The 26,716-nt window shown below is 34.7% G+C and overlaps 1 protein-coding gene and 1 long non-coding RNA gene across 33 annotated transcripts in view; both read left to right on the top strand.

The window, feature by feature from the left end:
• Window positions 1-26,716, top strand: part of ROBO2 (roundabout guidance receptor 2) — a 1,676,226-nt gene that overhangs the window by 816,813 nt on the left and 832,697 nt on the right. The window lies entirely within an intron of this gene.
• LOC146397816 (uncharacterized) lies at window positions 1,974-7,191 on the top strand. The gene is made up of 3 exons (XR_014824983.1): window positions 1,974-2,145; window positions 3,989-6,559; window positions 6,830-7,191. It is a non-coding gene; the product is annotated as an uncharacterized LOC146397816 (long non-coding RNA).

Raw genomic sequence — 26,716 nt, 5'->3', positions numbered from 1 at the left:
AATTACAAAGAGTAAGAAAACCAACATGATGAAAGATAATTTGAGAAAAAGAATGTATATATATGTATGACTGTGTCAATATGCTGTACATCAGAAATTGACACAATAATGTAAATCTGTTATACTTTACTTAAAAAAAATTAAATAAAGACGAAACTAGTGACAAAGAATAGATCAGTGATCACCAGGAGTTCAGGATGGGAGCAGGGTATACCTAGAGAGTGATAACATGAGAGTTTGGGTGGAGGTGGTGAACTGTATTGTATCCTGACTGGTATGGTGGCTTACAAATCTATACATGTATTAAAATTTATAGAATTTTTTTTAAAAGTGTAAAAAAAGACATACATACATATATGTATGCATACGAACATTAAAAAAAATATATATATACCTATTAAGTAAATTTTTCCATGATTAGTGTTGTAACCCCCACACACACACCTACACCCACATCATCCCTTGTAATTTTTAAATTATATTTGGGGACTAACATTAAGGATGTAGGTCTTGATTTTTCTATACACTCTAATTTTTGTTAAAATTTATCTTAAGTTTACTTTGTTATTGGTGGACTCTACTGAGTTAGCGGAGAAGTGAAGTGAGCACAGAGTGGTCAATGCATTACAATTTACTACCTTTTAAGGGGTGCTATAATCATGTCATAGTGATTGCCAGAGTGGACTATTACTGAATCATGTGAATGATTTGTGCCAGTTCCAGAGGATTCAATTGGTTTCCATTTTCATTAGTGGGAATCTATGTCCTTAAGAGTCAATGATTTATACTTAACATCGACAACTGACACAAAGAAATTTGAATTAATGCAGTAATGGGATGGAGCTGAAATTTCTCCCTGTGCACAATCTGTTTTGAAGTAGTTCCCTTAGTCTTTGGGAGAGTCTGGAATTCTGAAGGACTGTGAGAATGAGAGCCTGAAATTCTGACAAGTCATAATACATACTATAATCATTGGAAATTAAGGCAAAAAATTTTTCAAAGAAAACATAAATGTGAGAAACCACACATATACTTGATAAATGTGCGTTGTTTTCAGGTAATGAGAAATGGAATCTGATGAATGAAATGTCATGGTCAAGCCCTTTTAATCAATAATAAGATGCAACATTATTCATACCATGATTACATCTGTCTTAAAGCTTTCTTTTATTGTGAAGCGAGGTTTTATGAGGTTTTATTCTTTTCGTTTAGAATTTCAAGTCTGATTAGATTATTAAACTGTTACATTTATTCTTTTTTTTTTTTTTTAGAAACGAAATTGTGATTTCATGAATGACCTTGTTCTTAGATACTTCTAAGTCTAGGTCAATCAACCATATTAGACAGATAGATAGATAGATTTTATTCTTTCTTCACATAGATTAGCTTTTATCTGAGCTTAATGATGAGATTTCCATATGTATATGCCTTAGCTTTCTCCTTTGGTCTTTACTGCTTTTTCATTACCATATGCCATTCTTGAGTCATTATTTGGATCTTATTATCTGTGAAGAGCTTCAAATTTGAGGGTTTTTTTTCCAAAATGAATGTTTTTCTCAATCCTGTAACACAATGAAATTTCATCTTTGAAATAGTGCTTTAAAAATATACACACCTATGTATCTATTTCTGTCTAGCTATCTGTAGTGAGTCATGTTCTTATATGTATTTTATATGTGATCTTAGCTAAATATTTTTAGAGAACTGAGATCAGACTTAGACCCCCTGATTAAATAGCGCTATCTTAAGAGCAATCAAAAAAGAATTGGGCGGGGGTGGAAATGCTTGCAAAATAACCCTGGGCAGAATACAAAGATACTGAATTTATTTTGTCTTAAAACAAGTCAAAAATGTGGATCAATGATAACATGAGTAATGAGTTACCAGTTGAGGCATTGAAGCTGTGAAGTTTTTCCATTGGACATTTTTACTGAAAACGTATGAACAAATATTGATTGCTTTTCTTCTGGGCTGGTACAAATGTGTTCCTTTTTAGAGACATATAGGCAGATATAGTTGTCCTTTCAGTGGTACTTTGAGGCCTTAAGTAATTGGAAAAGCTGTATATATGTTCAATGCTAAAACAGAAACACAATTCAGATTTTATTTGATGTTTTATTTGAAATGACTGAAACTTCAAACAAAGTAAGTGTATATCATAATTCTGGATTTCATTAAGTCAACTTTGTATTGCCAATGCATTTGTGAATAATTAATTAGAATATTAAATTAACTTTAATGCTCTAGTTTGCAAGATCTAATTCCTTGGTCCTAGCATAACTAAATGATTGTTTTTTCTGCTTTTAACCATAAAAATGATTTTATAATCATAGAATATCAGAGTTGGGAGAGAGTCCCACTAGTAACTTCCTTATTGGAAAGCAAGGTAGATCTATAGAGAAATAATTTATATCTTGGTTTAATTCATAGTATATTTTAATTCTTTCTATTTTCTGGTAAATCACATTTTTAACAGAGAAGACCTGATATAAATCATGATTTTTATTAATTCTTTTAAATTGTGCTTGCAGCCCCTTTAATAGGTAGACTGTAAAAGGGCCAGATACCTGCAGTTAGTAGGAATAAGGAAGAGAAGAATGGTTAAACTCAATAGTGGATAGAAAAAGGCTTTATTTTGGAATTGAAAGAAATCTCTCACAATCTCAAAAAAACAGTATTTTTAGTGGCTCCTTAAACTTCATATTTTTCTATTCAATGAGAATTGAAAAAGCTTGGAAATTAGTATATAATTTTTTTCTGAGAAGTGGTAATTACGAAATAAACATTTTTATTACGAATCAAAAACTTTATAAATTGAAGGAGATTTTGATGCAAAACTGAATTGAAGACTCAAAGTACAAGAAAGGATGTAATTCATCCAAAGGATTTTGGGGATAAATTGGATTTATTTTGGTCTTGCTTCATAATTAAGGTCAAGTTTATGGAAAAAATGTAATTGATATAAAGTACTAGAATGAAACTATGAAAATATCCAAAGTTTTCTAAAAACGTCTTTCTCTAAAATGAAAAAAATTAATCTAAATCTGATTATGGTTATTAAATTAGGAAACAAATTTTTCCCTGTCTATATTTTACTATGTAATTGTATTTGATAACTACTACTTAATGCTGCATATGTGAAAATAGAATAGGTTTTATTGTTAAAGTTTATTACTGTTGTGCATCCAGTTCCCATATATAATTATCTGTTCATAAAGACTGCAAGAAAGAAACATTATTTATTTTTAAACTCTTCATAAGAATTCCCCTCTAATTTTCAGAATATTACATAAAAATTATAATACACCTGCAGCTTGATTTTGGAAATAATGATTAGATATTAAATTTACTTTATAGAGATTTCAGTAACTGACAAAAAGTTGGTTGAAGTGAAATATAAAATTAATTATTTATGTACTTCAGTCTTTTTTGTTTACTGTTGATAACTTATTGTACTTAGCAATGGGTAAGTTGGTCTTAAACAGGTGTACAGGCCATATTAAATATAGAATGTATTAATATCTTAGGTTTTATCTTTAGAATCAATTGAACCTAATTCCATCTAGAAAATTAACATCTTTTCGGAAAGAAATATTGATAAAAAGATTGATCTTTCGACAAAATCCATTTCATGGAGTACATTGATGCTATTTAATTGTTCAGCCATATTAACTAGGCTTTCAAATTATTTTATGTAGTTTAAGAATTTCAGCTTTAGTTAAATATAAAATTAAAATAAGATTTTTAGTTTTTGCTATAGTATATTAGATAGAAAATGTATTTATCTCCTAAACACCTAAAAAACAAGGATTTAGGAATATATTATCTATTTATGCATTTAGGATTATCTTACAGTGTAGCTCTTCTCCACTATCCCAATCCACAGTATCATTGCCTTTTCTGAACTTTTGTCCTCAGTCTTTGTATTATATATGTGATTCAATTTAATACTTAATGTAACCTCTCTTTATATCCCTCTATCCAAAAGAATATTTCTCAGCCTTAACAGAACATACATTTCAAGATTCTGACCAAAGCTATGGATCATCTCCTCCAAAGAAAAGATGGACACTAACACAGATGTTCAAAATTTTTGGACTCTCTACAGTTACACACTATCTTGAAGAAACGTCTCTTGATTGAAGCCATAGTAATTGCATACTAGTGGTAGTCTCAACTACTAATATAAAGTCTTACTTAATGGTGGGTTTTCAGATGATGCTTGATGGTTGATTGATTAATTAATTTTAAAAAAGCCTATGGAGTAAAAATACATGTGAATCATTTTAACAATGGTTTTACTTTAAAGCTCTTAAGAACTAAAATTTACTTATTATAGATTATAATTGTGATTTTTTATATAAAACGAGTATTGTTTTTGATCATCAGCCCAAGTAGAAAGAAAGTTGGTTTCAATCACTCCCCCCCCCAAAAAAAGTAAACTAGACAAGGGAAACATTCTTGATACACTAGAAAGAGTCCTGAATACCTCATACCCTTTGGGAGCAGATAAAGAAATGCCATTTCCCTTTTTTTATGGTTCATTCTCCATGTACATAAATGATCTATTTGTCATCACATAGTGATGGTGATTCTTTACACATAGTGTATATGTAAGTGTTATTTACTGATCAAAAAAGGGGGCTATGAAAGTATACCATGTATTATTATTATGTGGAATCTTTAAAGGTGCATATATATTGTTCCTTGACTATAAATCTCAAGCAGAAAAATAATATTAAATTTGGCCATACTGCTGTTTCTAACATTCCAGTAACCCCAGTGAAACATTCCCTTTCAATGGCAGATTATAATGTTATCATAAAATTCTAACCCATAAGGTAGCCTCCTTACCTACGTTTTATCAGCTGCCTTTCCCTTTGGATTTAAGTTTTCTGTTGATGAATTACAAGGTAATTTTTTCAGTTACCTCTTGTTCTGATTATCCTGTTAAAAGTGAGTAACTTATTCAATGCTAGAAAACCACACTAGCATTCCTTTAATTCTACGATATAATCCTTAATTTGAAATGAAGTTTGATTGTTTTAACTACAAAACATAAAGGAGCCTTCACTACATCAAGACCTTTAATGGAAACTAATGGAATTTTTGGCATAAAATAGTCGAATTAATTAGATCGAGCAATGCACACTGTTTAACAGCTAGCCTGCCATTTTACACTGATTTGAAGTCGTACATACTTAACAAAAGACATTGGGTTGATTGCACAAAGGAGTTGAACACTCTTTTCACATTCATTGTGTAAGTTATTATCCACTGTGAAAAGATTATTGACTTTTTTAAAGGAGATATTATGGAGAGAAATGATTGCTACCAGGATGACTAGTAGAATTATGTATGAGATAAGTAATAACTCTAATTTCTCATCTGCTGAATAAATGGCTTTAATTTTAAAATACTAGTTAGTGCATATGAGATTTCTGCTGAATTGAGCAGAATTATCAAAGCTGGGTTTGAAATGTAGTGGACACTGAAGGTGAAGTATAAAACAAAACCTTTGATGTATAATTTAGCCTATTTGGTGATTTTATATCCTAAATCGTTAGTTATGCTTCTTGTATTTTATTTCTTCCTGAAGGTTGATCTGAAAAAAAAAACTGCATGTATATGTCTTATCCTGGATTTATTTTAGTAGAGTGTATAAAATGCCCATGTCCCTGGTTCTTATATAAAAGTTTATCAAACTTATTGATAATTGATGGAAGTTTAGTTGGTCTGCATAAAAGATCAATTACCTCCATGTAGATGTAAGAGTCTAAAAGTTTCTTCTGTATTCTCCCTATAGTGTTTCTTTCTCAGAATTGTGATTTTCTGTAACAGGGTGCCTCAACCTTGTGTGATCATTGTAAATATCTGAAAAACTTATAAAATACAGATGTGCAACATGATCAGTGACCAATCAATTACTTCTTTGAAAGCCTGTCAGGGTTTGGTCACCACATACCTGGTGTTCTGTATACACGCAGACAGCAACAGCAGCACAGATTTTTGTATTGACTTCTCATCTCCGGTGATATCCTGTGGCACTTGCAAAAATGATCATGGAAGGGGGGAATTGACCGACAAAGATGAAAGTGCAGCAGAAAATGAAAGGTGATAACACTGGAAGTGAAACAAATTAAATGGAAATGAAGTTATAGAAGAAATAGTTCACCCTGGGAATGGTGACACTGTCACCACTCAAGAGATTCCAGATATGCAGCTAGAGGAACTTAGAAGGTGACTTATCAACATAAATTAGGAAGATGGTTATGATGAAAAGGATGAAGATATCCCAGAGGAAGTGCTTTGACAAATACTTGACATTAAAGGAATTCTCAGAGATATTTCACGACATTGAAAGTATGAAAGATAAAATGGTGGAAGCTGATCCAAACTTAGAGAAGAGTATGATGTTTCACCAAGACGTAGCAAAAATACTCACTGCGTATCACACATTATATGATGAGAAGAAGGCAACCACTGTTTAAACTACTCTAAAGAAGTATTTATATTTTTTACAAAGACATAATATATTTCAGTTCTTGAAGTTGCTGCTGTGGCACAGTGGGTTAAGGATCTGGAGTTGCCACAGCTGTGGTTTAGGTTGCAGGTGCAACTCATATTTGATCCTTAGCCTGGGAACTCTCATATGTCACAAGAGCAGCCAAAAAAGGAAAAAAAAAGTAATAATAATATATCTCAATTCTTGATGTTTCCAATATTTTAAATCAGTATTATTTTTTCTTTTTTACAGCTGTACTCAAAGCATATAGAAGTTCCCAAGCCAGGGATTGAATCCAAGCTGCAGTTGTGACCTACACCACAGCTGTGGCAACACTGGAATCTTAACCTTCTGTGCCAAGCCGGGGATCACATTTGTGTTGCTGCAAAAACAATGCCATATCCTTAACCCACTGCACCACAGCAGGAACTCCTTAAATTAGTATTTTAAATGAAATCACTGTTATTTTTAATTCCCTATACACTTATAACTGAGAATAAGAGAGTTTTTAACATTTTGACCAAAATTTTGTAGTTATAGAAATATATTTTCCCATTAATATTATAATTTCTTTGCATAGTTTCAGCTTGCTCAGTCTTGCCCTAAGTGCAAAGTGAAGATTGCCTGTATCTCATTAGGAATGGTTCATTAACTAAATAGATGAATAAATGGTAAATTATCTGGGAGAGAATGTTAATGGTAGCATCTTTAAGTACTTCTTAAATCATACTGTAGTCTACCCACCCACTCCACCTTCAGGCTGGTATTCTATAAATGATGAACATAGCTCCTATTTACTTTGTAGTATTTCTCTGCTCTAGTCATAATCTCTTCTTTTGATCTCACAGTATAATGTCTCTTTTCACCACAAGCTCTTGTCTTTCTTTCGTTTCGCTACCTCTCCGCACCTGCTTACTCCTCTTTACTTTCTGATATCAGCTGATGTCTCTTTCTCAATGAAGCCTTCTGGATCTTTCTAAATCAACAACTTCTCTTTTACAGCCTCCTATATAGTTTTTATCCATACTTTCAGTTACAACAGTTACTGTAGTTACAATTTTACATTTAATCAAATAATTATTTCACTAATGATTATATTAGTCATTCTTTTATTTCTTCACAGCAAATTTCATGTCTGACAGGCAAAGTAGGTGGCTCAGTTAATACTCATTGATTTATAAAAAGTAAATTAATATGGAGGCAATAGTGTCTTCTCTCTAAAATGTTTTGCTTTTTATTCTAGGTAACCAATAATTCTAAGAGTCAGGTACTTTTAGCTTGGGAAGGAACCTTCTGAGTTACACCCTCCAAATATCATCTTATAGAGGAATTATTTATATCCAATGAGTACAAATGAGTGCCTGGTTTTTCAAGATTTTTCTTTCTAGTTCTTATAATTACTCGGTATGTAACTAAATGTAGGGGCATTTGAGGTTGTAAAAAATTGAAGTGTTAGCAAGTGAGGAAAGAGAATGGAATGAAAAATTCAGAGAACAAATATATGAGAAAGTTGCACACAGAAAAGGCAATAAACTAATGTTTATTGTTTTTCTTCTCAAGAACTGCATTTGAAACTTCACATATTTTTTAAACATATATCCTTTTAGATAGGTATTTTCACCAATTTACTTTTGTAAAAAATAGGATTTAGAGAGTTTTAACTAATTTGTGCAAGGTTGTAGGGCCAGGAAGTGCTTTATAAAGGATTTAGAACCAGGTTCTTGGCTCCATAATCCATACCCTTCCTATCATTCCAAGCGAAGTCCTCAAGGAAAGAAACCCCAGTGTTAGTCTGTGGCACTGTAGAGAAGTTTTCTTCACTGACACATATTCTTTTCTCTATCCTTTTTGTTTTTGGCTAATTTTAGTTTCAATCTATTGTTCAGCTCCCATCTCTTCCTTTTGTCTTCCACTGCTATTTTGATCTCAATAGGAAATTAAAACTGAACTTCCAATTTGGCATGGCATTGTATAATAAGTGGCCTATATTTTAATTGTTTATATGCTGGGAATTCTCTGGATCTGGAAACCAATCAACTAGAAGTTTCACTGAACTAGGACTGTCTTGCTAAGCTGTTAAGAAAACTTGGCCCAAGTTCATCAGCGAGTTGGTCCCCCTAAAGCACTGTAATATGCTAATATCTCATCAAATAGTACCTATACCAAGGGTAAGTATATTTTGTCTATTAAATCATACATGTCTGATATTCTTCATATAGATGACATGGAAATACACAGTTCGATGGTACTTCTTTTTATAAAGAAATATGAATAAAATCAATACTCACTTCATATTGTATATAGTTCTGGAAATTGAAATAGCATAAACTCAGAGCCAACTATATGAGAGAAAAAAAATCATATTTTGGCAGTCTCTCTGCACATGACGTTACACCCACTCTCATAAGCTCCAGCCCCCCACCTCCAGCACCAAAAATGTCCTACAGTGGCAACTAAGCCAACTCTACTTGCCTAGTGAGTAAGAGTAGAATAAGGTGTCCCATCAAAACTCACACATGCACATGTGCATGCGCGCACGTGCACGCGCGCGCGCACACACACACACGCATGCGCGCACGCACACACACACACATATATATTCCTGGACTTCAGATCCTGTTCTGAAATCAAAAAAATATTTGTAACTGTTCCCTATTTCTGTAGCAGTAATACCATTTGTACCTACTTCATTGGATTGTTGCAAGGATTAATGGACATGATGTACATAAAGAGCTTAACACAGAGTCTAAGACAAGAGAATTTCTCAGAAACATTAGTATTCATTACTTACTAAGATGTTGCTATCTCCCTTCTCCTAGGTATTTCTCATTTTCAGGACACTTCTATCTCATTGTTTTTAGCTGTCTCCTGTTAGTCTTAACAATTGGCTTTCATGGAAACAGACTGCCAAAATGGCTGCTACAAAGTGGATATTTCAAGATGATGAAACCTGGGCATTTGTTGAGTGTTAGAACATAATAATTGGACAGAATGTTTTGATGATGCACAATTATACTTTTTTTTGTTTCCTTTTTTGGGCTGCACCCAGGACATACGGAGTTTCCCAGGCTAGGGGTCAAATTGGAGCTACAGCTGCTGGCCTATGCCACAGCCACAACAACAAAGTATCCACAACCTACACCACAGCTCATGACAATGCCAGAACCTTAACCCACTGAGTGAGGCCAGGGATCAAGCCTGCAACCTCATGGTTACTAGTCAGATTTGTTTCCACTGCACCACGACAGGAATGCCAACATTTTAAAAGTGACCACCTATAGACCAGTGCTAAATGTCAACAAAAGTTATATGTGGAGGCATTATGCCTTTTCTTAAAATGTTGTTGGTCTTTGTATTTAAATTAACATAGATCTGTTACAAGAAGCTTTAAGAATATTTAATTTTTGTTTAAAGTTTTTACTTTGATTAGAGTCAGTTTTAGCTGGGATGTGGAGAAGGAGGATGCCACCCAATTGAATCTCGATCAATGAGTCCTACTCAAGTTCCTGCTCTAACATGTACCTTTTCAACCATGCATATATATACAACAGAGCTGGAAAACCCATGTGTCTTATTGGTACAACTGAACTCTGTCCATTTATTTTTCATAATTTTTCCAAGAAACAAAGCTTTCAAGATTTTAGTCTCTTATCTAAAATACGTTTTTTCCAGTTTTTCTCTCTGATCAATGTATACATAATGGCTGAGATATATTCTACCTGTATTTGATTTAGAAGAATACCAAATTGTTCCACAGTTTTAAATGACGCCTTAGACCAGGAATAGATAACCCTTTTCTCTAAAGGGCCATATGGTCTCTGTCACAATTACTCAACTATACCATTGTAGAATGACAGCAGCTACAGAAAACATGTAAATATGTCGTGGTGCCCTAAGATAACTTTACTTGGGGATGGTAAAATTTGAATTTCATATAATTTTCACACGTCACAAAATAGCATTTTTGTCTGAATTTTTTTGACAATTTTAAGTGTAAAAGAAACTTTTTGGTTTGTGGGTTATGCAAAAAAACAGATAGCTGTCTGGGTTTGGCCCATGGACCATATTTGGCCAAACACTGCTGTAGTATTATTGGTTGTTTTCTCCAGAGGGTAAGGTTTAAATTTGTTTCATGAGCTACCAAAACCTCATGTAGAAAGAGATACCAGACAACCCTCAAATGATAAAGTGCGTTTGACTTCCTGCAATATAATTGCAAATTTATCTTTTGATATCCATAAATTCTTTAAATGCATTTTATTTAGTATACAGTTGACCCTTAAACAACACAGGTTTGAACTGTGTGCCTCCACTTACATGCAGAGTTTCTTCAATAGTAAATAGTACAGTATTGCATGACCTGCTGTTGGTTGAATCCTCAGATGCAGAACCATATATACAGAGGAACTTCACATATGGAGGGGTCTGACAGTGAGTTTTACTCTGATTTTTGTTGGCATGCCTAACCTCCACATTGTTCAAGGGTCAAGTGTATATTCAAAAATGGTAAATGGGAGACATATTTATTCTCTCTCAAAAGTGATAAATCTGATGACTCAAATGCCAGCCAATGCAATTAAGCCAGGGATTCGGCTGACATGTGAAATAAATGTATTTTAAAAGTCCCAAAATCCCAAATCTGACAAGTGACAGATAACAAGAACAATTTAGCATGTATTTGGTTGTTTACATTGTTAGCAAAGTATTTTCGCAAACCATATGTCATTTTCCTTCTGTAACAACCTATCATGATATCAGTATTGCATATATATAGGAATAATGTGACTAAGCACCTAGATAGCAACTCTCAACTGCAATAAAAATAAATCTAATGTTGACAACAACTTATAACAAAATTTAAAAATTGATTATTAGGCTTCTGTTTTAAATTAGTCCAAATAAAGGACAGAATTAAAGGAATAGGATTTTCTTTTATCTCTTCAATCCTACCCTTATTTGCAGAAGATTCCCATTCTCCTATCAATAGAACAAAAGGGGGGAGTTCCTGTCATGGCACAGTGGAAACGAATCCAACTAGGAACCATGAGGTTGCAGGTTTGATCCCTGGCCTCGCTCAGTGGGTTAAGGATCCGGCATTGCCCTGAGCTGTGGTGTAGGTCACAGACACGGCTCATATCTGGCGTTGCTGTGGCTGTGGTGTAGGCCGGCAGCTGTAGCTCCACTTAGACCACTAGCCTGGGAGCCTCCATATGCCATGGGTGCAGCCCTAAAAAGCAAAAAATAAAAAGTGTAGGAATAGAAAAGGGAAGTGCTGGTTAAAAGCAAAGGAAGGAAATCACTCGTATCTATTGAGTGTCTAGATTATGCTAAGCAAATAATAATATTAATAACAAAAATAGACTTAGGGCAGACTATTTGGGAGAAAAGGAAATGATATTTTCAAGAGTCTGCCTCCACTTGACACAGCACATTCTCATAAATACCACCCCTCCCTACTTCTTGCTTCTACCTGAAAAGGTGTAGAATGCTACCTGAGCCTACCCTCTTTAGCCCTTACTCTAACAAGTGTATTGTTTGCAATTATTTTTATCTCTCTTAATAAACCGATTATAATTATTTATCAGTGGGGAAAACTGAGACTCAGAGACGACAACTCATCCAAGTTCATATATTGAATCAAGTAAGAGATAGGACTTGGACTAGAAGAGCTCTTCTTATGAATTCAGTATTAATTTTATGATAAGAAATTATACTATGACATTATAGTAGTTTGATATGAAAGTTATTTCTTTATATCATTTTACATATGATTTTTTATAATAATAGAAATGGTGTAGCACATCTCTATAGTGATATAATTTTCGTATTTACTATCTGAGCTTCTTGAGAAAAATATCTATCACTAAGGACACAAGATGCCCACTAATATTTCAATAGAAAGAGCTTTGATATAGCACAGTTCAGTAAGTCTTTTTTCCCTAGCAAGGTAGGGGACCTAAAAGAAAGTTTAACAGTGATAATCAAAAGAACCTGAGAGTTGAACACTGATCCTATTATAGCAAATGATTAGTACAGGTGGACCTTTCTCCAAGTTCAATGACTGGTGGTAATCCTTAAATAATCAGGCAGCTGCTAGATAGCAAGAAAATGTCAAGTCGAGCATCTGGGTGTTAAACATTTATACATGCTTGTAGGCCACTTTTGATCTGTCTGCCCAACATGCCAAATGTCAGTGGCTTCACATAGGTTAGGAGGAAAGCACCTCATTAGAGCATGGCTAGAGTTGGCTTGGTGTGAAAAGGCACAAAGAATTCTGTACCCTTAAATGCAGGGTGGTTATTTCTCTATGCACCAAGCTTGCCAGTCTCTTTGAGTTGCCCAGGTCCTCCATTGTCTACATATCTATAAATTACTCACTTCCCTTTTCTCTTTAAAAAAGAACATTGCATTGGCTTCATTTTTCCCAAGCAGAACAATATAAATGACAGTTTAATGACCTAGGATGCCATTATATGACAGAGCAGCCTGCGCTCCACTTGGAGTTCTTCAAGGAGTTAATGACTGGTGGCTACACTGTATACAGGGGTAATCAGCGCGAGATAAGGCAGCATCCCGGCTCACAGGATGTTGTGCAGACAGAAGCATGCTGTCTGATTGCCTTCCCTAACCTTCTGTTCAGCTCTGTTCCCCTTGCTATTGTACTGCAGATGCAGTAATTAGTTTGCAAAGGGCTTGGGGGGAAAAACGGGCTCAGGAGCGAACTCATTTTCTTTTTTTTTCAAAGAAGCTGCCCAAGTTCATAAGCGGTGGTGAGCGCCTTACTAAAATCAATGTAGAGTTTATAAGTGAAAAAGGACAAAGAGCATAACACAGAATGAAACCTGATTTTTCCATCCAGTTTAGAGGGCAGCAAATGTGATTTAAGAAATAGAATGTCAAGAAAAAGGAATGTCATGTGTTAAGTCAAGGGCCCACACGCAAAAAAAAAAAATAGCAAATCCATGGAGAACCTTTTGATTCTACCATAGCTGCCCATGTTATACAACTCGCATAGTTACACGAATGTAATTTAGAACACAGTCTAAATAGTAAATAACTCATTTGGCCATATATAAACTCGTTATTTCTATATTTTCCCATGATTATAAAAAATTAAAAATAAGACTGTAATTTTATTTTAGCAACTGGTTATAAGCTATATTTTTTTAAAAAAAAAAAATTGGAGTTCCTGTTGTGGCGCAGGGAAAACAAATCTGACTAGCAACCATGAGGTTGTGGGTTTGATCCCTGGCCTCGCTCAGTGGGTGGGAATCCAGCGTTGCTGTGAGCTGTGAGCTATGAGCAGCGAGCTGTGAGCTGTGGTGTAGGTCACAGATGCAGCTCGGATCCTGAGTTGCTGTGGCTGTGGTGTAGGTTGGCAGCTGTAGCTCCAATTCAACCCCTAGCCTGGGAACCTCCATATTTGGCAGGTGTGGCCTTAAAAAGCAAAACATTAAATTAAATTAAAAATTATTGGTGTGCATATTGAACTAGAATTTGGAATTGGCTTGAAATTGTTGAACTGAAGTCTTCTCCCATTCTAGAGATTAATATAGCTTGTTCTATCAAAGATGAAGATGGTTCTTTAGGAGATAGTTTCCCCTATCAAAATCTTACAGCTATTCTTAGTAACAAGGATTTCCAAGGAATATGGGAAATTGTAGCCAATTTGAGCTTTAAGACTGTTACAGGAATTTGCCACCAAGCCAAAGAAATTGATGAGGGGGTTGCACCATATTTTTTTAGAAGTCTTAAAAATGTGCAGTGCAGTGACATTGCTTTTCTAGTATTGCTCATTTAACTGTGTGTACTTCTAAATATTTGAGTGAAATATCTCCAAAATCCAGTAAAAAAAAAAACAATTCTCAATTTCTCCTCATTTGCTTGTTTCTAGTCTGAATCCCTTGGCCCTCACTACACTTGGGACTACAGATTTTGATCACATCATTCTTGTCCAGAACATGAGTTAAGAGAGCTGAGGCACTGGTAATGGCTTGTTGCATATATTGTATGTTTACAAAGAGCTCCTATTCATCCTTTTCTCTAGTCAATCTGCTATCTCCTATATATAAACTAAAATCTCATAATTGATAGTGAGTTTCCAAGTGGAAGTCATGGTGGTATTTGGATATATGTAGATATAGTTACAAACCTTTTTTAGGTAGGTAGCAGAAATACTACTATTAGTTTTACTATTCTAAAACAAATCTGTATTTGCATGATAAGACAAGGTTTATTATGAACTTTCTATGCTGTGACATAGACACAGAAAAATATTAAAAATTTAAGTTTTAAAAATGTATTTGGAGGAAAGATAGTCTCTTCAATAAATGGTGTGAGAAAACTGAACAAGCACACTTAAGAGAATGAAATTAGAACATTTTCTGACACCATATACAAAAATAGACTCATGATGGTTAAAAGACCTAAATGTAAGGCCAAATACTATAAACCTGTAGAAGAAAGCATAGGCAGAATGCTCTTTGACATAAATTACAGCAACATCTTGTTTGACCCACCTCCTAGAATAAGACAATAAAGACACAAATAAACCAATGGGACCTAATTAAGCTCAAAATCTGCACAGCAAAGGAAGCCATTAAAAACTAAAAGACAGGAGTTCCCATCATGGCGAAGTGGTTAATGAATCCGACTAGGAATCATGAGGTTGCGGGTTCGGTCCCTGCCCTTGCTCAGTGGGTTAACGATCCCGCGTTGCTGTGGCTGTGGCGTAGGCCGGTGGCTACAGCTCCGATTCCTGGGTATGTATCCAGACAAAACTTTCATTGAAAAAGATACGTGTACCTGTGTGTTCATCACAACACTATTCACAAGAGTCAAGACATGGAAACAACCTAAATGCTCATCCACAGATGAATGGATTAGGAAGATGTGGTACATTTATAAAATGGAATACTACTCAGCCAAAAAAAAAGACAAAATAATGCCAGTAATAGCGATATGGAACTAGAGATTCTCACACTGAAGGAAGTAAGTCAAAAAGAGGAAGGCAGATACCATATGATATCACTTATATGTGGAGTCTAAAATATGGCACAAAAGCTCTATCTACAAAACAGAAAAGACCGTGGACATGGAGGACAGACTTGTGTTTGCCAGAGGGGGAGGAGGAGAGAGTGGGGTGGATTGGGATTCTGGGATTAGTAGGTGAAAACTTTTGCATTTGGAGTGGATGGACAATGGGATCCTGATATATAGCACAGGGAACTATATATCAAATCACTTGTGATGGAAAATGATGGAGGAAATGTGAGAAAAATAATGTATATATGTATGTATAACTGGGTCACTGTGCCATACAGCAGAAATTTATAGAACATTGTAAATCAATTATAATAAAGAATTTTTAAAAATGTGTTATAGGAGTTCCCTTTGTGGTTTAGCAGGTTAAGAACCTGACTAATATCCATGAGGATGCAGGTTTGATCCCTGGCCTTGCTCAGTGGGTTAAGGGTCTGTTGTTGCAAACTGTGGTATAGATCACAGATGCAGCTCAGATCTGGCATTGCTGTGACTGTGGCATAGGCCAGCCACTGCAGCTCTGATTTGACCCCTAGCCTGGGAACTTCCATATGCCGCAGATGCTGCCCTAAGAAGAAAAAAAAATGTATTATAGAAATATATTTTTCTGGGTATTATTTTGTTAAAAGTGAGGAGGCCACAATAAGGAATATTGTAGAATATGCAATATTCTACATAAGAATAGATAAATGCAGTCATTTAAAATATATGTCAAATGTAAGTTAAATCAAATTTTCATATGTCCTGTTTTGCCTTTCTTTAAAAAATATATTTTGGTCATAAGGCTACAACATAAGTGCTATTAAGCCTTTCAAGCTAAAACTACTAAATGTGTTATATTTTAAGCTGCATATGTATATAATATATATACATATTCCCAAATTAAATATATCACTATTTATAAATAATAACATTTGAAAATACTTGTATAGTAAAATCAAAACCAAAAAAAGTTCATTACTGAAAACAAGCTATGTCTTAACTATAGCTTTAAATACTAGGTTAAAATATATAACATTCATTAAGAGTATGTGCTCTTATGACAAATAATTCAAGGTTCTCTTTAGTCTTAACCAGTTACTAGTTGAGTAACCTTGGACAAGTCCTGTTTCTTTAGTTCCTTTTTGGTTAAATGGGAATAATATTACTTGAGATAAAACATGTAAAAGTCACAGAAAAGACTGGTCAAATGTTAGGTTCTGTTACTACCATCATAGTCTCCAGTAATTGTTATTATTATTTGATGAGTAAAGGGCAAAAGCCCACAATTCCACAGTGTGATGAAAAAAAAAAAAAAAAACCTGCGAGACATGAACCTTGCAGAGTAATTTAATGATAAGAGATGTAGATTACACAAAAGAATAAGTGCAAGTAGGGCAGAACATGGAAAGACTTGGTCAAAGTAAAAAAATAAATACATGGATAAGTAAAATATCTTGGTATTACATGTGGTAACCAACCTCCAAGTTGACTCCAATTTTCCCTGCCCTCTGGTATTCACGTCCTCACAATGTACCAAAGTTTGTCTGAATTAATTTTAAAAGACATTGCTGCTTCCATCCCTCTCTCTCTCTCCTCTTCCCCCCATTGTTTTGAAGGTATTTAGCTGCTATCTTGAGAAAACCAATGGAGAAGCCCCCATGGTAACCAATTGAAGCCTCCTGGTAACAGCCATGTGAATGAGCCAAATAGACATTTACAGGCAATAGCCAGGATCTACTGCTTGATTACAATCTCATGAGAGAATTTTAGCCAGAACCACCCCACCAAGGGACTTCCAGATTTATCACCTCAAAAACTACGTGCGAGATTTGTTTTAAGCTACTACATTTGGAGTAACGTATTTTGTAGCAGTAAATAACTAACACTCTACAACCTATTACCTAAATGTAAAGATATATCATTATCATTTATTTTGCGTTATAGTGTTTGTGATTACATCCTGAGGTTCTCTTTATTTATTATTAAAAGTAATTTTTCAGAGTTCCAATTGTGGCGCAGTGGAAACGAATCTGACTAGTAACCATAAGGTTGTGGGTTTGTTCCCTGGCCTTGCTCAATGGGTTAAGGCTCTCACTTGCTGCGAGCTGTGGTGTAGGTCGCAGACATAGTTGAGATCCTGTGCTGCTGTGGCTGTGGCATAGGCCAGCAGCTGTAGCCCTGATTCAACCCCTAGCCTGGGAACCTCCATAAGCCGCAGGTGCAGCCCTGAAAAGCAAATAAAAAGCAAAAAAAAAAAAAAAAGAAAGTGTTCTTCTTTAGTAATGAAAAATATTTTTAGCAAATATTACATTAAAACCTGAAACTTCCCCTCCTAGATGGAAATTATCATGTAACTGTTTATGTTTAAAATAAAATTAAAGTGTGTAGAACCAAAGGGCTATATTATTCTCCTTAAAGGAAAAAAAAAGGCGTCTGGTAAAAAATAAATTTTTCAAACAAAATGTTCAAACAAAATTTATAGGAGATGAATAGCTGAATTAGAGCTAGTTTCTAAAATATGTCTCAATAATAAATGTAAATATGCAGAATTCTCATGTGTCATAATGTCTTTTAAAATGTCAAGATGATGAAACATATATTTAAGAATGTATCTTTATCTATTCCTTATATTTTGCTAAAATACATGTTACCTTCAAATTAGCCCCATTTTATTACTTTTCTTTTACTAAACATTGTATTCTTTGTGCAAATTAATTTGGAACATTCAGTTATACAGTGTGTCCCATGCATATGAATTCAGCTATAGGCATATGTCTCAAAAGTTGGTAACAGCTTGGATGGTTTTTGCTCTTATGTCTGCAGCCCCTATGATATACATGATCCTGTGCATATGTATTCCGCTGCATATTCTAGTGTTAGGAGAGACCATCCAAATGCACAAAGCACCAACATCTCTTGACAGTAGATTAAAAATAATAATAACAGTATACAAAATAGTGACTATTAAAAAAAAAACACAAAATTTTAAACACAAATACAAGCCCCAAATGGAAATATCTAAAAGTCTCTAGAGTCATTCCCAAGGAAACAAAGACAAGGAGAATATTGCGATTTCTGGAATTTATTGTGAAATGAAATTTTTATGAATCTCTGCCAAACTTTTCCTAATTATTTGCATATTTGTTGCTTCAAATGAAAGAAACTCTTCAAAATTAAAATTAATAAAAATATTTTGGGCCAACTGTAGGCGAAGACAGGTTACAAACCTAGCTATACTGACTGCTGAATGGAAATGTGCAAAGAACAGCAGTTTTGATATAGTCGCTAATACACACAGTTAGATTTCAAAAACAGAAGCAGTAATGTTAGTATTCATTCAGTGACAGACCAATAAGTAAGTTTAAGCTTTTTCCTCATTTTCAAAAAACATTTATGATGGAGTTCCCATCGTGGCTCCGGGGTTAATGAACCCGACAAGGATCCATCAGGATTTGGGTTCTATCCTGGCCTCACTCAGTAGGTCAAGGATCTGGCATTGCCATGAGCTGTAGTGTAGGCTGCAGATGCAGCTCAGATCCAGCTTTGCTGTGGCTGTGGCTAGGCCAGCAGCTATAGCTCCATTTGGACCCCTAGCCTGGGAACCTCCATATGCTGCGGGTGTGGCCCTAAAAAGACAAAAAAAGAAAAAAGAAATTTAAAGTGTCATTTGTTAGCTTTTTGTATCATGATACCTATTTCATTTTATTTAAAGTTTTACAGGAGTTCCCGTCATGGATCAGTGGAAACGAATCTGACTAGGAACCATGAGGTTGAGGGTTCCATCTCTGGCCTTGCTCAGTGGGTTAAGGATCCGGCATTGCCGTGAGCTGCGGTGTAGGTCGAAGATGCGGCTTGGGCTTGGATCTGGTGTTGCTGTGGCTCTGGTGTAGGCCGGCAGCAACAGCTGCGATTAGACCCCTAGCCTGGGAAACTCCATATGCTGCGGGTGTGGCCCTAAAAAAGACCAAAAAAAAAAAAAAAAAAAAAGTTTTACAAGCACAATTATATACCCAATGTTTAATAAAAGATTTTCATTAAAAATATAACCCCCAAATACGCCCATATATAAAAACTTACTTTCCTATATATATATGTATTTATAATATTTACTCTGATTCTGTTTTTGTTTTTTTTCTTTTTTGGCTGACCCTTAGCATATCAAGTTTCCAGGCCAGGGATCAGATCCCAGTTGAATTTGCTACCTACACTGCAGCTGCAGCAATGTTGGATCATTACGGATCCTTAACCCACTGTGCTGAGCCATGGATCAAACATGTGTTCCAGCTCTACAGGGACATTGTTGATCCCATTAAGCCACAGTAGGAAGTCCTACTCTGATTTTTTTTTTTTAATTGTAAGTAGCATATAAAAGGTAATTTAAAAATAAAGTCTCTAAAAAAACCTTACTCAACAATAACCATTATTACTATTTTGTTACCTATCCTCCTAGCCTTTTAATCACTTTATTACATCATCTATGTCAGGAAATAGGGAATATCCAACCCCTAGATCCACATTTCCAGTAGGGAAAGCCTGAATGGTACTAAGTTGGATCCCATGGTCATCCTTTAGGTATGGGATTTGGAGGGGAAGAGATAGACAATAGTTGAGAACATCTTGACCAAATTCTTACAACGACTAAGGGAGTGTAGAAGGAATTGCTTCTAAAGGAGAGTATTCCAAGAAGTCAAAAACATAGTAGTTGTCAAATACAGTAAATATTCTGTAGAAGTAAAATCATGGTAGTAAATTCTCAGCAATACCTCCATTCTACCAATTGCTCAAACTTCCACCAGATCACTCTCCTTTTTGTTTACTACCAAATCTTGCCTCCCTTTCATTTATTTTTCTCTCTCATCTACCTTTCTCTTTTAAGGATCTATAGAAAGAGCCCAAGGAATCCGTAATGCCCAAACTCTGTCCCGTGATGTTGTAATAATGTAATATTTTGGTTCCCAAATCTCTATTCTACCTGATCTTTTCACAGAGTTTGATATCATTGTCCATCTATTCTTATCTTTTTTCTTTAAAATATTCTTTTTATTTGTTTCAGTGATGTTCCTCTCTTCTGGTTTTGCCCCTCCCTGGATTAGGTCTCCTTTCTTGGCTCTAACTGCATTGAATAACCTTGAAATCATGTAATCATGATTAAACAGCATGAGGATTTAAAGAAAACATTTTTATTAAAATATAGAGAAATGTGCACAAGTCATATCTGTACATTTTGATAGATATTTATTAAGTGAACACACCTGTATAATGAAGACAAAGATCTAGAAATAGGATATTACCTGTATCCCTGAAGCTCTAATCATGGCCCCTTCCAGTCACTTCATACCTCCAAAGGTTCACACTTCCAAATTATATATTGGTTTTGCATTCTTTTTTTTTGTATTTTATATTTAAAAAATTATGCATTATATAGTCTTTAGTATTTGGATTCTTTTGCTCAATGTAGTGTATGTGAGATTCATTCATGTTGTTGCATATTGTAGATTATTTTCATTGTTATATGGATATCCATTGTGTGAATATAGTATATTTTTATTGAAGTATAGTTGATTTACAATATGGCATTAATTTTGGTATATAGCATGGTGATTCAGGTTCTTGAAGATTATATTTTGTTATAGATTATTATAAGATACTGGGTATCTTATAAGATACTGGATAAAATACTGGGTATAATTTCCTGAGCAATATCTTTGTCACTTATCTATTTTATATATAATGGTTTGTTAATTCAATACTCCTAATTTGTCTCTCCCCATTTCCCTCTCCCCTTTGGTAATCACAACTTTGTTTTCTATATCGGTATGTTTCTGTTTTGTGGATACATTCATTTGCATTATTTTTTAGTTTCCACATGTAAGTGACATCTTATAGTGTTTGTCCGACATTTTACTAGGCATACTATTTTCTAGGTCCATCGATATTACTGTAAATGGCATTATTTCATTCCATTTTTATGACTAAGTAGTATTCTATTGTGTGTGTACACACACACACACATATATATATAACATATTCTTTATCTATTTCTCTATCAGTGGACTTTGGGTTGCTTCCATGTCTTGGCCATTATAAATAGTGTCTCAGCCATTATGACATTAGGGTGTATGTATCTTTTTTCAAATTAGGCTTTTTTTTTAACCATATTTTTTATTTTATTTTATTTTATCTTTTAATTGTTATTTCTCCAATACAATTTTTTTCTACCCCATTACACATACATGTACACATTCTATTTTTGCATGCTATCATGCTCTATCATAAGTGACTTGACATCATTCCCAGTGCTACACAGCAGGATCTCTTTGCTAATCCATTCCGAAGGCAATAGTCTGCATCTATTAACCCCAAGCTCCCCAAACACCCTACTCCGTCCTCCTCCTCCTCCCCCTCCCTTGAGACTTGGCAACCTCAAGTCTATTCTGCAAGTCCATGATTTTCTTTTCTGTGGAAAGGTTCATTTGTGCCATATATTAGATTCCAGATATAAGTGATATCATACGGTATTTGTCATTCTCCTTCTGATATTTCATTCAGTATGAGAGCCTCTAGTTCCATCCATGTTGCTGCAAATGGCATTATTTCGTTATTTTTTATGGCTGAGTAGTATTCCATTGTGTATATATACCACATCTGCCTAATCCAATCATCTGTCATGGACATTTGTGTTGTTTCCCTGTCTTGGCTTTTGTGAATAGTCCTGCAATGAACATGGGGGTGCATGTGTCTTTTTCAAGGAAAGTTTTTTCTGGATACATGCCCAAGAGTGGGATTGCTGGGTCATATGGTAGTTCTATATATACGTTTCAAAGGTACCTCCGTACTGTTTTCCATAGTGGTTATACTAGCTTATATTCCTACCAACAGTGCAGGAGGGTTCCCTTTTCTCCATACCCCCTCCAGCATTTGTTATTTGTGGACTTCTTAATGATGGCCATTCCGACTAGTGTGAGGTGGTATCTCGTGGTAGTTTTTATTTGCATTTCTCTAATAATCAGGGATGTTGAGCATTTTCTCATGTGCTTGTTATCCATCTGTATATCTTCCTTGGAGAAATGTCTATTCAGTTCTTTTGCCCATTTTTCAATTGGGTTATTGGCTTTTTTGCTGTTGAGTTGTATAAGTTTCTTGTATATTCTGGAGATTAAAAATTAGGCTTTTTTTTGGGGGGGGAGTTTGTTTGTTTGTTAGGGCTGTACCTGTGGGGTATGGAAGCTACCAGACTAGGGTCAAATCAGAACTGCAGCTGTTGGCCCATGCCACAGCCACAGCAACACAGGATTCAAGTCATGTCTGCAACCTATACCACAGCTCACAGCAATGCCAGGTCCTTAACCCACTGAGCAAGGCCAGGGATTTAATCTGCCTCCTCACGGATACTAGTTGGGTTTGTTACTGCTGAGCCACAATGGGAACTCCCTCAAATTAGTCTTTTAATTTTTTCCAAATGTATATTCAATAGTGGAATTGCAAGATCATATGGTAATTCCGTTTTTGCTTCTTTTTTTTTTTTTCTTTTTTTGGTCTTTTTTCCATTTCTAGGGCCGCTCGCATGGCATATGGAGGTTCCCAGGCTAGGGGTCTAATCGGAGCTGTAGCTGCCGGCCTACACCAGGGCCTCAGCAATGCAGGATCTGAGCCGCATCTGCAACTTACCCCACCCACAGCTCACAGCAACGCCGGATCCTTAACCCACTGAGCAAGGCCAGGGATCGAACCCGAAACCTCATGGTTCCTAGTTGGATTCGTTAACCGTTGAGCCATGACGGGAACTCCTGTTTTTGTTTCTTTTTAAGGACTCTTCTAACCCTTTTCCAGAGTGGCTGCACCAATTCACATTCCCACCAACAGTGTATCAGGGTTTCCTTTTCTCCACATTTTCTGCAACATTTGTTATCTGTAGACTTCTTGATGGTAGCAATTCTGAAAAGTGTGAGGTGATCTCTTTGGGGTTTTGATTTGCACTTCTCTAATAATTAGTAATGTTGAACATCTTTTCAGGCCTATTAGCCACCTGAAAGTCTTCTCTGCTAAAAGAATCTATTCAGGTCTTCTTTGTTTTTTGATTGGATTGTTTGGGGTTTTTTTAATTTAATTATATGAGATATTTGTATATTTTGAATATTAAGCTTTTTTCAGTCACATCCTTTGCAAATATTTTCTCCCATTCTCTAAGTTGTCTTTTCATTTTGTCAACTATTTCTTTTGGTATGCAAAAGTTTTTAAGTTTAATTAGATCCCATTTTTTTATTTTTGCTCTTATTTATTTTGCCTTAAGAGTCTGAGCCAAGAAAATATTGCTAGGAGTGATGTCAAAGGGTACTCTGGTCTGCCTATATTCTCTTCTAGAGTTTTATATTTTCAATTTTTATATTGAGGTCTTTATCCAATTTTGAGTTTATTTTTATATATGGTGTGAAGAAGTGTTCTCAACTTAATGTTTTACAGGTGGCTGTCCAGTTTTACAAGCACCACTTGTTGAAGATATTGTCTTATATGCATTGTATGAATATACTATATTTTGATTATCTAATTTTTTTTCTCTTGGTGGATATCAGTATTGCTTCCTGTTTTTCACTGTTGTAAATTATGCTGCTCTAAGATATTTACTAGTTGAAATTGCACATAAAAATTTAATCAGCCTTTTAGCAGTTAACTTTTACCATTTGCCAATCTGTGCTCTCTTACAACTGAGGCAAATAGAAAAATATTAAAAAACTGTAGAACTTTGTTTGGAATATACTTTATTTTATATAAATTCTAAAAATGTTCACTTTCAAACTTAACATGGATAGATCTTATTCTAAACAAACTCATCAGAGTAGAATTTGAAGTCATTTTTATACTTAAAATTTATGTTAAATTTAGAAACACTTGAATTTTGCACTTTAGTAATAACGGCTCTTCAATTAGTTTTGTTCGTGGGAATAATAAAGCTATTGAACTTTCATAGGGTTTGTAACTTTAAGGAAAATCCCTACAAATATACTATATCTGAGGGTAATATATCAAATACTTTGAAATTTGGGATAAAACTGCAGGTGGGTTATTATCATTTAAATGGTTTTCTGTATCTGAACAATCTATATTATTCATTTCTATATATCATGTTCTGATTGTGTTTTAAGCCATTTTTTGACCCTACAGCAAATGGGTTTCATTAAAATTTATTATAGCTTTATTAAATACCGGTAGCAATATAAAATATATCCAGATTAAATCACTTGTGGCTATTCCTGGGCCAATTTCTTTAAAATAAAACTAATGCCCTTATGCTAACTTACTAGACCTTCTAGTGAAAGTATTTTCCTTGGGATTTCTATTCTACCTAACTAATCAGTTTTGGTAAAAACTAATAATTTTTCCAAGACACAGTTGCCTCATTTGTAAAATAGAAAAAAACAACTACCTCTCAGAGTCACAGCAAGCATTTTTTCCAAGAGTCTAATACAAATATATTATAGGTAATGATTATTCTGAGTACATGCTACTTTAATTATTTTGCAAACCTATTTATTAAATCTGCCGTTTTTCATACCTGACCTTCCAGCATATTGGGGCTCATGGGAGAGGGAGAGTTAAAACTACTGTAAGATACAAGCTTTAGAACTGTTTCTTTTGACCTAAAAATATTGTTTCTTGGGATGATGAGTGCTGAAGGTAAAGCAAATGCCCTAAATAGTGATTTGGACACTGTTTACTTTAGCTTAGTAAATATTTAGCCGTATGCCACATGGGTGAAGGACAAGGACAAATGATATCCAAGGCGTGTAGAGAAAGCAGAACTCAGATTTCTATGATTTATGGAAAGTTATCTGAATCACTGTTTTCTTTACTGTCTGCAGAGAATAAACTTCAAGGCCATGGACAAATACTCAAATTTAGAGATTTTTTTAAAATCTTTTTTCATAGATGGAACTGAAATAAAAGCATAGAGTATTCTACTAAATCTTATAAGACCTTGAAAGATACAACTAACACAATAATAAATATTATGGATATTTGTACAATTTGTCACCTATTTGATAAAAGATACCATAGTAACCGTTGTATAATTCATCTTTCTGCTTATTTTGGAGGAATTCAGAGAAGGCCATCAGCTTGCATCTTATTAAGTTGAGCATACTTCCTGGACCAAAGGAGATTCCCCCAGATAGTAAAATATCTCTTATTCCTTTTCTTTCTACCTAATGGAAAAGAATAAGAAGAAGGAGGAAAAAAAAAAGGATGGGGGGGAAGGAAGGAAAAAACTCACAAAACAAACAAAAAACCTTATCTTTCTTTACTTTTCTTAAATTATTGTAGCAGTTTTGCTTAATATTCTAGGTTTACTTATTTGTTAAATTTTGTGTATGTGTTCCCAAATATTAAATACATATGTGTGCAATATCATATTTTGTACATTTTTTATAGGTTTGTCTCTAACCTGGACACCTAAACCAAATTTATGTGTGCTTTTAACAACTTTCAGAAAATGTTAATTACTAGAAGGACTATGGTAAGCAAAGAAGGCAGAGTCGTTTTAGCCAAGTCATATTAAGAGTAACAGCCTTGATACTGGCAAACATTTATTTAAGGGAACTCTGTTACGAAGCTTTAGGAAGAATATGTCTGCACTTGAAGTGAGGATTTTCTACTCAGACTTGTGCGGCTGGGCAAGCAGAGTGATGAGCCAACATTTATGGGCCACATTCTAGGCATATAGGGAATGTTCTAGCCCCTTATTCATTCAGCAAATATTTACTGAGCTCTTATCTTTCATGGGCTCAGAGGTGAACATGAGTTATAGTCATGTATTCTTAGGGAGATATTAAAAATAAACAAATGAGAGAGAGACGTGCTAAGACTTGTGTGGATAATGTAAAAAGCCTGCACAGGAGACAGGCTCGTGTGGGACCAAAGAGGGTGCCCAGGTTCTCAGAGGGGACAGTTTGAATTTAGATCTAAATCTCAGGTTAGATTCACCCATGTGAAGATCCAATTGGAAAAGAGCATTCTTGGTAGCAGAGACTGTAAGCACAAAGGCCTTTAGGCAGAATTCAACGTGATATGTTTATGGTACAGAAAGAAGACCAATTAGCTCTAGCAGGCTGGTGTCCAACAATGGCAGGCATACAAACTGAGAAATGACGTCAACTATAACCTGACAGAATTTTTACATTAAAATTAGTAGCA

The sequence above is a fragment of the Sus scrofa genome, chromosome 13 (assembly GCF_054392235.1).
Source record: "Sus scrofa isolate SSC_HxYL_T2T_F1_AM1 chromosome 13, Sscrofa_HxYL_maternal_Yorkshire_Landrace_v2.0, whole genome shotgun sequence".
Classification (NCBI taxonomy): Eukaryota; Metazoa; Chordata; class Mammalia; order Artiodactyla; family Suidae; genus Sus; species Sus scrofa.
This window is presented reverse-complemented; position numbering and strand designations above follow the sequence as displayed.